The sequence below is a fragment of the Neoarius graeffei genome, chromosome 13, assembly GCF_027579695.1.
Source record: "Neoarius graeffei isolate fNeoGra1 chromosome 13, fNeoGra1.pri, whole genome shotgun sequence".
In the NCBI taxonomy this organism is placed as follows: Eukaryota; Metazoa; Chordata; class Actinopteri; order Siluriformes; family Ariidae; genus Neoarius; species Neoarius graeffei.
Genome location: NC_083581.1, coordinates 73,870,563 through 73,885,613, shown reverse-complemented (window position 1 = coordinate 73,885,613; position 15,051 = coordinate 73,870,563). Strand labels below are relative to the sequence as shown.

General features: G+C 41.1%; 1 protein-coding gene across 1 annotated transcript in view; it reads right to left on the bottom strand.

The window, feature by feature from the left end:
- The window catches only part of LOC132895957 (polymeric immunoglobulin receptor-like), an 83,677-nt gene that overhangs the window by 53,996 nt on the left and 14,630 nt on the right, over positions 1 to 15,051 (bottom strand). The window lies entirely within an intron of this gene.

The following is a 15,051-nucleotide window of genomic DNA, read 5'->3' as shown; positions in this document are numbered from 1 at the left end:
TGCTGCATCAGATTCATCAGAAGGTGGTAACTCAGGTGACCTGCAAAGAAATTCATTATATTTTGTGAAATTATTCCTGTCTAAATATAGATTATGGCGGCCATCTTGAAAAAAAAATTCAAAAAAAAAAAATGCCTGCCTACCGACCCTAGTTTTGAAATCTACGTAACCGGAAACACATTTTTTTTTTTTGGCCTCATGACTTTAGCCCACAACATGCCAGCACATACGGTAACTGCGCAGAATAAAATGATAAAACAGCCAACAGTACACAACAAAAGCACCTCGGTAGTAGGCTAACTCAACTTAAACAACTTGCTTGTATCAGTACCAATGCAGTATACAAACACTGAAAAACAGAGGAAGCAGTGCACTCGGCCGTGCTAATAGAAGTAACCAATGACTTACCCTTAAAACTTCCCAAAGGCCTGCCTGCATCCGTCATTGGCCTGTACGAACTCCTTTGCGATGGCTGTCATGTCAGTTTGTTCCAGAATGTCACGGTGAATATGGCAGTTCATCAAGTCATTCAGTCTCTTTTGTGTCATTGTGGATCGGAGGTATGATTTCAGTCGACGAAGTGTGGAAAACGAACGCTCTGCTGATGCCGAGGGCACGAAGGCCAAAAGCCAGGGCACCGAGGCCATAAAATAAAACAATGATTTTAAGTTCATGTCTATAATGAATTTAATTTAAGGATCTTCTGAGGAAGATTGGAGTCCCGGTCAAAACTATCAAGCAAGTAAAGAAGCATCTACAATATTATGTCTGAAGATAAGAAAATATTGAACACATCTAAACTTATCAATCCATCACTCACTTCAAAAATTGTAAAACTTATTAAACCTATATCCTCCCATAATTTTTGCTCAATTGACACCAAATGTGCAAGAGCATCTTCAGACTGTACTACTATGCAGATTTTTGATTAATCAAAATTGATCCTGGAGTACATCAAAATGTTTGACTGTAAATGGAACATGTACTAGCATGCAGGCTACTGATTAACCCATAAGAGCCCAGACCGATTTCTCAATTAAGGAAAATTATTGAGGAAATAAAATGAACTAAATAGACGACAAAGAAAACATTTCTGACCTTTTATTTTTTAAAATAGCACTTTCATGTCTCAAGATCTGAAATATTAAATTGCAGATTTGCAGAACACTGCAACACTATTACACTGTTAACCCCAAAGTTCATTCTGTGCAAACAGTTTGAGTAAATTCCACTTTTAAAGATTAGTTTTATTGCATTATTTAAACAGTATGAGTATATGAAGAGTATATGAGACAGTCATTGGGTGGACTCATTTTTGTAATTTAAACAAACTAAAACTATCATGTTTTACCTCAGGCCACAGTGCTGCCCTGTTGTGATTGGCTCAAAACTCAAGACAAGTTGAGTTAACGGCTGCAGAGGAAGTTGCGCCATTTTCTAATTTACACAGAGCAATTTAAGGTCTTTGCTCTTCTGACAGCAAGCTAATTAGCATGTTAGCGGCTACAGTCGGTACTCGGCACGTTAAAAGTGGGTCAACGTTGTAACGACATAACGCTACTGTACAAGCAATGCTTATTTAACGGTAACAAACTTAAGCCCTATATGTTGAAACTCCTCTCTTATTCATTCATTAATTTATCAAACAGTCTTACCTCAGTCAACTTCTTCCCTCCTTCTGTGAAAATTCAACGTCTCAGACGCGGACACAAGTGGGCGGGGGATGCATTTGATTAAGTCTCCTGATTGGCTGGTGATAAATTGGTGGGCGGGGGATGCGTTTGATTAAGTCTCCTGATTGGCTGGTGATAGATTGGTGGGTGGGGGATGCGTTTGATTAAGTTTCCTGATTGGCTGGTGATAGATTGGTGTCATTATAGCGCGTCGGAGCGGTTCATGCCAGGCTCGAGTCCGCTCAACGTCAAAAAATATTGGTTTAGCCTATTTTTTAAATAATTTTCAAAAAGTTACCTGGGCCACGGCCCCCCTGGCCCGGGCGGTTCCGCGGTCTATGTTTTGCACTCAGGTAAAGCTCTATAATGCGATGTGACTATTAGCCTACGTTAGGTTAGGTATGATAGAGCGTAGACTACACCCTGCCTATAGTTAGGTTTTTTTTTTCTTTTTTATCAGACATCTAGTTTTTAGGTTTGTTTACCTGACATGTTTCGACGTGCGACTGTCGTCTTCCTCAGAGTGTCACCGGATGTTATTGGTGACGCATCTTTTATCAGCTGATGTTTCCGAAGGCGTGGCCTTCCTGTCTGGTTTGACAGGTCGGTCACGCCTTCTACTGTCTGTTCATCCCCTGCAAGATGGCATTCCAGGTATGGGAGAGCATGTATGCTCCCTCATCCCGGTTGATGGTCCTCGGGCTTCGCTTACGGATCTCCATGGCCTCCCTGATCCAGCGCTGTCAAACCAGACAGGAAGGCCACGCCTTCGGAAACATCAGCTGATAAAAGATGCGTCACCAATAACATCCGGTGACACTCTGAGGAAGACGACAGTCGCACGTCGAAACATGTCAGGTAAACAAACCTAAAAACTAGATGTCTGATAAAAAAGAAAAAAAACCTAACTATATTTAATATAAGACATAATGAATGTAATCGAAAGATTATGAATAAGTTACGGAGATGAAAGCATCAAGGAGTTTCGCCGCCTAGAGAGATTGACATGAAAACGGGCATGCTACAGGAACCACCTGAGATTCAATCTGCGCTGCCGGGATGAGGAAGTCGTACTGGCCAGCCTGAACATCAAGAACCCGATTCCAACCAGAAACGCGGAAAAGATGATTAGGAAAGTGCGGATGACTCTGGTAAAAGAACGGATACAGTGCACAACTGACAAACTAAATAATATCAACAGCGAACTACATAGGGAGACGGAAACTTTCAAACGCCGGTTTCCACAGAACAAGGAAATGGAATTAGCAGTACACAGACACTTGGCAGACATACACGAGCAGGAATTCACCAAGACAAAAACCCGACAAATCCGAAAACTGGACAAACTCATCGCACAGAAAAAGAAGGCAGAACCGGAGCACGCACACATCAACGAAAAATGGATTCATAACATATCAAGGTACAAACTCTCACAATCAGAACGCAGTATATTAGCAAAAGTACTCAACTACGCTGTCACACCGAACAACATACCACACGATGAATTCATTCTGGCAACTGAATTAGCATGTGAGAAAATACAGGATCAGGGACAAAAAGCAGCACTAAGAAACGCAATAGCTGGTATATTGAAAACGGCCAAACCACCACCCAGTAACATCACAAAACAGGAAGCCAAAGCTATGAAAACATTAGCAAAAAATAAAGACATCACAATCCTCCCAGCAGATAAAGGCAGGACAACAGTTATTATGGACACTAATGAATATGAACGGAAAATGATTGAATTACTCAGTGACAACACATTTGAGATATTAAGAAAAGACCCAACAGAAGACAAGAAAAAGAAACTTAAAGCACTACTCAAACCACTACTCAATGAAAATAAAATAGATAAGCAGGCATACAATCATTTAGTACCCACAGCCAATGTCATCCCCAGGATTTACGGCACACCAAAGATACACAAACCAGGAACACCATTATGCCCCATAGTAGATAGCATTGGTTCAGTGACATACAACTTATCAAAAGCACTCACCGAAATAATCAAACCATTACTAGGACTCACAGACCAACACTGCAAAAACTCAAAACAACTGGCAGAAGAACTAAAAAACATCAAAATGCAGCAAGACGAAGTTTTCATATCACACGACATCATATCTCTTTTCACCAGAACACCCACGGAAGCCACCATACAGATAATACAAGAAAAATTAAAAACAGACAGGACGCTCAAGAAACGCACAAACCTCACTGTACAAGACGTCACTCAGCTCCTTCAATTCATTGCCACATCCACATACTTTCAGTTCAGGAATACAATTTACAGACAGAAGGAAGGTTTTGCCATGGGAGACCCACTATCAGCCATCATGTGTGGCTTTTTCATGGAAGATCTTGAGCAGAAAGCACTCACTACAATACCAGCAGAATACAGGCCAACACTCTGGAAACATTACGTGGATGACATACTAGAAAAAGTGAAGAGGGGACACACTCAACAACTCACCGACCATCTCAACGCCATAGACAATACCGGTAATATAAAATTCACACATGAAGAAGAAACGGAGCAGTCAATAGCATTTTTGGACTTAAAAATACATCACACAGAAGATGGGGACATCAAAATAAAAGTACACAGAAAACCCACACACACCGACCAATATTTAAACTGGACTTCCGAACACCCCATAATGCACAAAATATCTGTAGTCAGAACATTACATGAACGCACAGCAATAATTACAGATCCACAGGACAAAGAACAGGAGGAATAACATATACAACACGCACTGAAGGCATGTCAATATCCACAATGGGCAATATCCAAAGGGGTGGAACAGGTTAAGAACAACAAAACACAGAAGAAAGAGAAAAAACAAACCAACAAACAAGAACACAGGGGAGTAGTGACATTACCATACATTAGGGGAATAACTGAACGCATTCAAAGAGCAATGAGGAAACACAACATTAACACACCTGTCAAACCATACACAACACTCCATCAGATCCTGGTTCATCCCAAAGACAGAATACATCCGGACAACAGATGCAACACCATATATGAGATTCCATGTCAATTATGCAATAAAACTTACATCGGGGAGACAGGAAGGAGTTTCAACACAAGAAAAAATTAACATAAGAAAGAGTGCGAAAAGGAGACAGCTACAAGACAAACCCGAACAATAAAAGAAAAGGCACAACAGGAAAATTATAAGTCAGCTATAACAGATCACTGCAAAAGGGAAAATCATATTATGGACTGGGGGAATGCCAGAGTCATCCGCACAGAAGATAACAAACATCAGCGCTGGATCAGGGAGGCCATGGAGATCCGTAAGCGAAGCCCGAGGACCATCAACCGGGATGAGGGAGCATACATGCTCTCCCATACCTGGAGTGCCATCTTGCAGGGGACGAACAGACAGTAGAAGGTGTGACCGACCTGTCAAACCAGACAGGAAGGCCACGCCTTCGGAAACATCAGCTGATAAAAGATGCATCACCAATAACATCCGGTGACACTCTGAGGAAGACGACAGTCGCACGTCGAAACATGTCAGGTAAACAAACCTAAAAACTAGATGTCTGATAAAAAAGAAAAAAAAAACTAACTATATTTAATATAAGACATAATACACCCTGCCTGTTTTATCCAAAACCCAACTTCCCCGGCCGACACTAGTATAGGCTACGTCGCGTGACGCTGCGTTAGACACGGCAATGATAGAGATAGAGGCTGAGAGATTTCAGATGACATTAGACAAATGTGAATTTTATTGGGGGCAAATACAGATGACATGTGGATGTGGACGCTGCGTTTTACATTGATCGCTGCTCGAATTCAGCGTAGACCAATTTTAAATTTCTGAAAAAAATACCGAGGACATGACCTCGGTGTCCTCAGTGGTAGTTACGGCCATGGGTTCAATATGACGTCGGTCCACCCTTTGCAGCTAGAACAGCTTCAACTCTTCTGGGAAGGCTGTCCACAAGGTTTAGGAGTGTGTTTATGGGAATTTTTGACCATTCTTCCAGAAGCGCATTTGTGAGGTCACACACTGATGTTGGACGAGAAGGCCTGGCTCTCAGTCTCCGCTCTAATTCATCCCAAAGGTGTTCTATCGGGTTGAGGTCAGGACTCTGTGCAGGCCAGTCAAGTTCATCCACACCAGACTCTGTCATCCATGTCTTTATGGACCTTGCTTTGTGCACTGGTGCACAGTCATGTTGGAAGAGGAAGGGGCCAGCTCCAAACTGTAAAAACAGTCTGCATGCCTAGGTGCTTGATTTTATACACCTGTGGCCATGGAAGTGATTGGAACACCTGATTCCGATAATTTGGATGGGTGAGCAAATACTTTTGGCAATATAGTGTATGTTCACTGCAATATCCATGAATATGGGGCAATAACCTTGGTGTTAATTAAGGTCATCATAAGAAGGCAACTGATTCTAGCCTTGTCCCATATGGTGTCCTCTAAGCTCTGTGTTCCTTTTCCACATCTGTAATGTTACATTAGCTATAGCATTACAGCACCATTTCTTAGTCACTCTCATTACCTCCACCAACTGTGTTAGAGGATGTGATGTTATCACCTCCGTTTGTTTGTTTGCCTGTTCCCAACATAACTCAAAAGGTAGTGAATGGATTTTGATGAAATGTTGAGGAAAGGTGCGCCATGGGCCAAAGAACAATTGATTAGATTTTGATGCAAGTCTGAATATGTGGCTTGGCAGAGGTATGAACTCTACTAAGTGCCCTTCTAGTTAGTAAATATGAGTACCAATCCTCCTGTTGGCCTTCATGAGGAACTTTTTTTTTTCCCCATTAATTTGTCACCTGTGTATACACTCACCGGCCACTTTAATCGGAACTTGTTATTGATTCTAAGGGTGTATTCAGACCAGGATAGTTCGATAGTTCACTTGCTTTGATCCGAACCAAATGTTTTTTTTATTTTTTCATTTTGGTGTGGTTCGCTTTCACACTGTACATTTTAGTAAGCGGACCAAAATTTGTCAACAAAGCCACGCGCCCTGAGGTCGTTCAGCTATTGGTCAGAGACGACACGCGCACAAAGCGTTAAGTTCAAAAGTAGTCATGGAGGCTTTCCGTGCTGTTATTCTTTTTAATGTCATCAAAGCTATATGTTTTTTCCAGTTTTTACTGTTTTCACAATTGTGCGATTACTATGCTGTTGTACAAGTAATTTATCAACGACGACTTCAAAGGGCAAGGCGGCTACGGAGGATAGCGCTGATGAGCGCACATCATGTTGTGACAGTTCTGGCTCTTCACGCAAGACGGAGGAGGTATGTGTCGGGATATTCGCCTTATCCATCGTAATAGATGAATTTCTTTTTTGCGTCGCTAGTACCGCCACTTTTTGAAAGAATGTCCCTGATTTTAATGTAGGTCTGACGGAGTTTCTTCACTTTTAGCCGACATTGTTCTGGGGAGCGCGTGAACCCCTTCTCCTTCATTTTCTCACTGAATACAGCAAACACGTCGGCATTTTTGTGTGTTCTCTACAAAAGCTCAAACATGTGGACATCTGCCCATATATCCACAAGGGTACGCGTTTCTTCCTCGGCCCACATTTGCCCCCTACTCATTTTTTGTACTCTGTAGTCTAGCCTACCACTGGTCTGAATGACTGAACGACTGTTGTAAGGTTCCCTTGACAACCGAAACAGTGTTTGCACTTTGCGGTGGAGTGTCAAGACTCTGTTTACCATAATGCTCGACAAACGACGGAAGCTCCCGAGGTACAAAAAAGCAAAACTGTCGGATTAGGTCCGGTCTGCTTTCACACCTCCAAAAGGTCCGCACCAGGGTTCCTTTGGTCCGGACCGAGTCTGACCTTGCAGCTCGGTCTCGGTCCGCTTGTTTGGTCCGGACCAGAGTTCGGTGGTTTGTATTCAGACCAACCCAAAAAGTCCGGACCAAGGGAAATTTGGTTCGTTTGGTCGTTTGGTCCGGACCAAACAACGTAGGTGTGAATACGCCCTAAGATTCCTGTTCTTGGCTGGCAGGAGTGGAACCCAATGCGGTTTTCTGCTCTTGCATGCTGAGATTCTTTTCTGTTCACCATGGTTATAAAGAGTTATTATATGAGTTGCTGTAGCCTTCCTGGCAGCTCAAACAAATCTGGCCATTTTCCTCTGACTTATCACCAAGGTGTTTCCACCCACAGAACTGTCTCTCACTCAGTGTTTTGTGTTTTATTCCCCACACCATTCTGTGTAAACTCTCGAGACTGTTGTGTGTGAAAACCCCAGGAGATCAGCAGTTTCTGAAATACTCAAACATCTGCCACCAACACCCATGCCACAGTGAAAGTCAGATTTTGAGGTCATAATTTTTCCCATTCTGATGTTTAAAGTGAACATTAGCCAAACATTCACAATTGCCATTTATCTTTTGATCAAGAACAGCTCACATACACCTTCATTATTAAACAATAATTTATTGTTTTTTCTTAATATGAATTCACAACCAAATTTTCACTTAATACACAAATAAACTCATAATACTCATATTTATGACGTACAGTTTCAATCAGGTGTTTCACTCAGCTATATATCATTTCACCGTGTCAAAAACATTTCATTCACATATATATAACATTTTGACACTGTTAACATAAATAAAACAGGAAATGGAAGATGCAGTGTCTCAAGTATCAAACAAAACTCAATGAAGTGTGCTGTTAAAGGAAAATAACCAACTATGGGGAGTTACTGGTGTGATAACAACAATCTACAACTGAACGTCAACCAAATAAAGGCGATCACAGTTGACTTCAGAAGGAAGCATTCACCTCACACCCCATTCCCCATCCGTGGCAGCACTGTGGAGTCTGTGAAAAGCACCAAGTTCCTGTGGGTGCACATCACGGATGACCTAACATGGACTGCTAACACCACCTCCCTTGTCAAGAGGGCACAGCACTTCCTGTAGTTTCTCAGTCTGGTACGGCAGCTGCTCTGTCTCCGACTGGAAGGACCTCCAAAGAGTGGTGAAGACAGCAGAAAAGATCACCAGAACATCCCAAACACCCATACAAGCTCTGTACCAGTCATGCAGCAGCAACAGAGCCATCAATATAATCAAAGACCCCACCCATCCTGCACATGGTCTGTTCTACCTTCTGGTAAACGCTACCGAAGTTCACGGTGCAAGACTGCCAGGCTCAGCAATAGCTTCTTCCCACAAGCCATCAGAATACTTAACACATTTAAGATCACATGATCATGATAGACTCGGGCCCTGTCCACATGGCATGAGTAGAACGGATTTGTTTACGATGACGTCACAACCACATGACTAGAACAAGCAGCACTCTCGCTGTTTTGTATGAACCACTGCATTGCATTCACTTTTGTATACAGCTTTTCTTTTAAATAAACAAGTAACTGAACCATTTCTTGAATTTCTTTTTTTACTGGATAAGACTGCTTTTCAAAATGTTCACACACAATATAAAAAGTTATATAAATTATATAAAAATGCTTTTCAAAATGTTCACACACAATAAGAAAATTAAGTTATATAAAACTATGCACACTAATAAAACTAATTTGTACACACAGAAGGCACGATTTCCTCGCGTAGTCACAGCCATCTTCTTGTTGTGTGTTTGTTCTTGACAGTGCTTCACACCGGGTAGAAGAAGGGGTTTATGCATAGACATCCTATTATTACGCGCATGCGTTTACTTCTTCTATTGTTCTGGTGTCTCCGATGGGACCGTCTTACAGCGCCCCTAGAGGTGTGGCATGTGTATTGCATCGTTTTCAGCAAGCGTTGCGTTGCCATATGTACCTGATATTTTACTGATCCGTTGCCCATGTGGACGCGATATTTTTTTAATAACATCTCGTTGCCGTTGTCGTGTGGATGTAGCCTCAGGACTGTTGGACCCATTAACATACACAGACTGTTACAACTGACGACCCCCTTAACGCACATACAGATGGTTGAAATGCTGCTACCTGGTATAATAGGCTGTCATCCTGTGCAATAATTCAATGCCATCACTATGCATTTTATCATCACCCACCAGTGTTATGGTTCTTATCTATTTTTTGTGCAATATGTTCTCTTGTGCAATGTTTGTTTGTGGCCTTTCTGTCACTGTCTATTGGTCTACGTCTGTGTTTGTTGTGCAATATGCATGTCTGTCTAGCGCTCTAGTATGTTTACCTATTGTTGTCTTGTGTGCATTTACTGTAACATGTTTATTTGTTTATTGTACATACAAGCACATTGGAAAGTGGGGAAACATAATTTCTTTCAGCCGTGCACTGCTTGTTGTATGGTCTGAATGACAATAAAGTTTGACTTTGACTTGACTTCTTCAAATGAATCTATATGCTTAGTTATGTGCCTTCACAACTCTCTCACTAACATAGCTTAGCTTGATCTTTGAGGAGTGTCCTCGAGCTATATGTTCACTATGTACTTATTAGCACATGGTTTGCATTGTGTTCAACGTTGATGGGTTAAATAAACAAATGAGAGTTCAGAGTGATAATCAAATTAATAGTAATGTCAGAGTGTGTTGTGAAATGTTAATATCAATAGACAAAAATGTCACTGTTAATGTTAAAGTAGTGTAAATATCAGGCAGTATATCGAATCTAATACTGAACTGACAGTTTATTCAATTTCACACTTGTTGTCCATGATTATTGTCCTTTTTATAAAGATGAGCAAAAAAGGGCTAGAAAAAAAAAGTCCACCTTTTGGTGAAGTCACTTCATCTCATGGAAGAAGGAGTAATGCAGGACTGGTTGGTTTCTCTTCATCATTCCACATAAATAAACTCCTCCATCAGTTTCTCTCACGTCACTGAGAACTTCAGCAGGTCTGTCACAAGCAAATGAGAATCTGCTCTTCTGAGAATGCATTATAATAGCACAAATGTCTTTCACAAGATTGCTGGTGTCCTCTTTGTTTAAATTTCGCCGTAGCCAGCTATGAGGCCCCCGGGGTTTTACTGTAGCTTGATTGTTTTTCTCAATTGTAAGTTGCTTTGGATAAAAGTGTCTGCTAAATGTAATGTAATGTAGTTCTCCCTATACGCTAACTGAAAAAGCATGACAACAACCGCTAGTGAGACATCTTCCTTGCATTGGCTATTCCTCAAAGTTTCTTAGGCCCTGTCCACACGGCAACGGATTCAGGTGAATCTGATAAAATTGTTAATCGTTTCGGCCTGGCGTCCACACGGCACCGGCATTTTGGGTGCCCCAAAACGAAATCTTTTGAGAATGGGTTCCAGAGTGGAAAGATCTGGCAACGGCGCCGTTGCGAAGTCGTCTGGATGAGTAGAACAGATTTGTTTACGATGACGTCACAACCACATGACTGTCAGTGCTTCATGCCAGGTAGAAGTGTAACGAACTCGATGCGAGTTGTCAACAAATCCTATAACTTGGTTCATGAAACGCGCTTACAAAATATTTTCACTGTGAATATTTATTGTGTAATGGTGCAAAGAGAGAGAGAGAGTTAGGGCAGAGTCAATCCCGCCAGCAAAAATAGGGAAAAAAGGAGCGATCTCACCTCTTCAGATGTTGGTTTAAGTCCTACAATACATTCCTCAAAAAGGGCGTAGAAGAACAAATTAATCCATCAACGTGTAGCATTCAATTTATTCCGGACCATTAAAGATGCTGCCTTCCGCGTAGAATCATACGTCATCCTCGCCGCCATATTGGATGGGGCAAAGCGGAGAATAAAGATGCCTCATTCATGTGCTGCGTTTAACTGTACCAACAGGTTTGCCGTCCAAACGAGATCACATGGGATTACCTTTCACAGGTGAGACTGGAAAAATACTTTTCATTGTATTTGGTCATTATAACGTAACTTTACGAACAGATTTTCCTGACTTTGTGGCTAATATGAAGTCTCGCGCATAATAGTTTATGCGCATGCATCCTTACTTCTTCTATTGTCCTGATGTCTCCGATGGGACCGTCTTACAGCGCACCTAGAGGTGTGGCATGTGTATTGCATCGTTTTCAGCAAGCGTTGCGTTGCCATATGTACCTGATATTTTACTGATCCGTTGCCCATGTGGACGCGATATTTTTTTTAATAACATCTCGTTGCCGTTGTCTTGTGGATGTAGCCTTAGTTGGTATGGAAACAAGGGAAATTTGCACTTGTTTATACCGGTGAAATGGGCCGTGTTCTCACCTCCCCTTGCTACATAATGAGCGAATGACGACACTGATGTTCCATGCGCTTAACATGTGAATAGCTGATGGGTGTGTCGTTAAGAGGCTGCTGCTGGGTGAAGTACTGAAATTCATAAGATTTGTTTTTATTTCTTTACAAAGTGCTAAAGCTAAAGTTTGTTTTCGATATCTATCTATCTGTCTGAATACTAGAAGATTCAAGGTTTCTAGTGGTGTTACTTGAATGTTTCTAGCACAAAAACTCACAGAGCTTTAGACGTGTGTTTACTAACAGTCCTAAAAGTCCCCTGTGGGGGGTCGGTGACCTGGGAGTGCTTCTCGATTCTGTATCTCATTTTCTAGCTTTAGTTGTTGTTGAAGCGATGGATGTCCATGTTCTTGCCATGCATATTTAGTCTTTGTATATTTTTTCATGTTCATAATCTTTGTTTGCATTTGTTTCACTATAATAAACTCCAATCTGCACTTACATCGGCCTCTGCGACAAATTCCTGATAGATTAGTACAATATCCATAGCCAAAACATTCACAGTTGCAATTTATCTTTTGATCAAGAACGGCTCACATGCACCTTCATTAGTAAACAATTTATTGTTTTTTTCTTAATATGAATTCACAACCAAATTTTCACTTAAATACACAAACTCATAATACTGATACTCAGGTGTTTCACTCAGCAATATATCATTTCACCATGTCAAAAACATTTCATTCACATAAAGATATGTGTTACATTTTGACATTTTTAACATTGTTAACATAAATAAACCAGGAAATGGAAGATGCAATGTCTTAAGTATCAAAGAAAACACAACAAAGTGTGCTGTTAAAGGAAAATAATCAACTATGGGGAGTGACTATAGATAGTTTTCACATGACGTCACAGAGTCGGGGATTCTCTAGTGGCGGCCATCTTGTGGGGCAAGCTTACCGTATGGGTCACTGAGCACACATTGTAACGCGCGAGTTACATTTATTTATATATTATTTACATTTATAGTTACATTATTACTATTTAAAGCTAGCAATGGTGCACACCTGTTGTATTCATGGCTGTCGTAATAGGTCAGATGATGACGTCAAGCGGAGCTTTTATGGAATTCCCACTGTAAGGGAGCATGAAGGCGAGCAAACAAAGAAACTCAGCATACAAAGGAGAAATCTATGACTTGCGAGAATCAACCGCAAGGATTATCAGCCTTCCAAACACAGCAAAGTCTGCTCCGATCATTTTATAAGTGGTAAGTTGTTTAACTAAACAATCAATTGTGTTTAAGTTTGTTTTTGGAAACCAACACATCATGTAAACAATCTCTGGAGAATGCCTAACTGGAACCGCTGAGTGTACGTTTATATTGTAATGTACACTTAATATCGCTCGTTTGTCATGTTTCTATTTGACACTTGTCACTTCACTCATGCAAGGGTCATTTTTGAAAAATATTTTAGGTCTATTCTGTATGATTTGATTTGTGTTTGGGATGCAAACAGCACGCCTTTTGGCGGATGCCACCTTTTTCACGGCTGAAACGCGCAGATCCAATTTTTTTTTTTTTTTAGGGGGGGCGTTGGAGTGTCTGATTATAATTTCAAAGTAAATTCTGTATTAAAATTACTAAATAATCAAATCCATTACAGTCCATGAAACAGGAAGTATAAGGATGAGAAAAAAAAACAGTTTAAATCGGAAAAGCTGCGCTCATTTGTGCAGCTTTTCCTGCGCAAATGTGCGCAGCTTTTCCGATTTAAACTGTTTTTTTCTCATCCTTACACTTCCTGTTTCATGGACTGTAACGGATTTGCTTATTTAGTAATTTTAATACAGAATTTACTTTGAAATTATAATCAGACACTCCAACGCCCCCCCCCCCCCCCAAAAAAAAAAAAAATTGGATCTGCACAATTCAGCCGTGAAAAAGGTGGCATCCGCCAAAAGACACGCTGTTTGCATAAAGTTGTATATATCAGACAGCCTTTAAAGTTTGATGAAGTCAGTTTCAGGCTTTGGAGCAGGCTTTGGCAGTTTCAGGCTTTGGCAGCCCTGCATAGTCACTTGAAAATGCATCTTTGTCCACTTTGTAGGGGTCAATTCCCCCAATCAAGGCCAGTTTGGCTGCATATTGTTGTCGTGAAATGTCGTCTAATGTAGCTATATACTTCTGTTTGCTTGATTTTGCCGACATTTGATCTTTATTTTAGAAAACTGACTATATAACTTCATAAATTCGTCCGAGATAACGTAGCCGGTAATGGGGATGGTCCATTTTGTTTGCCCCACAAGATGGCGGCTGGAGGGCGTTCCCCGGAATGCCATGACGTCATGACGATGTATTCCCACCCTGAGGTGATCATTTTCCAATAACAACATGTCCAAACTTATAGCAATTTTCCAACAGTTAACTTTTTTTTAATCATTCATCTCACATCACAACAAAATTAATAAATGAAAAAGTAAGCATTAAGAATGAAGGGTGTGGTAAACCGAGTTAGTCTGAGTTCTAGGATTCAGGCATTGGTAGTGAGAAGACATTGGTAGTTGTTCAGTGGTGTTAATCAGGGACGTGTAGTCTGAATCAGACTGGATGGTGAGGGGGTCCAGTGTTTGGTATGTTGAAACTGATTGGCCTGTAAATGATTCTGGTTTCTGATGATTCAATCTCATGATGATGTTCAAGTTTTCACATGGGGGTACACTAGCCATGACATTCTCAGAAGCAGAAGGAACCTACAATAAGAGAAATAAATTACTGTTACTTTTTAGTGTAGTACAACAAATAAAACATAAAGCAGGGTAGCATCATTGTACTACTACTGTGACTACTACACTGTAAAAAGTAACATGCTGCAATAGATTTTTGAGTTTTCTCAACATTTGATTCCTGTTATTGACTTTAAGAAGAAGAAACCTTTATTTGTCACATGCACACTTCAAGCACAGTGAAATTCATCCTCTGCATTTAACCCATCTGAAGCAGTGAACACACGCACACCCAGAGCAGTGGGCAGCCACACTAGAGCACGCGGGGAGCAGTCAAAGGGTTAGGTACCTTGCTCAAAGGCACTTCAGCCCAAGGCCACCCCATGTTAACCTAACTGCATGTCTTTGAACTGTGGGGGAAACCAGAACACCCGGAGGAAACCCACACAGACAACATGCAAACTCGACACAGAAAGGCCCTTGCCG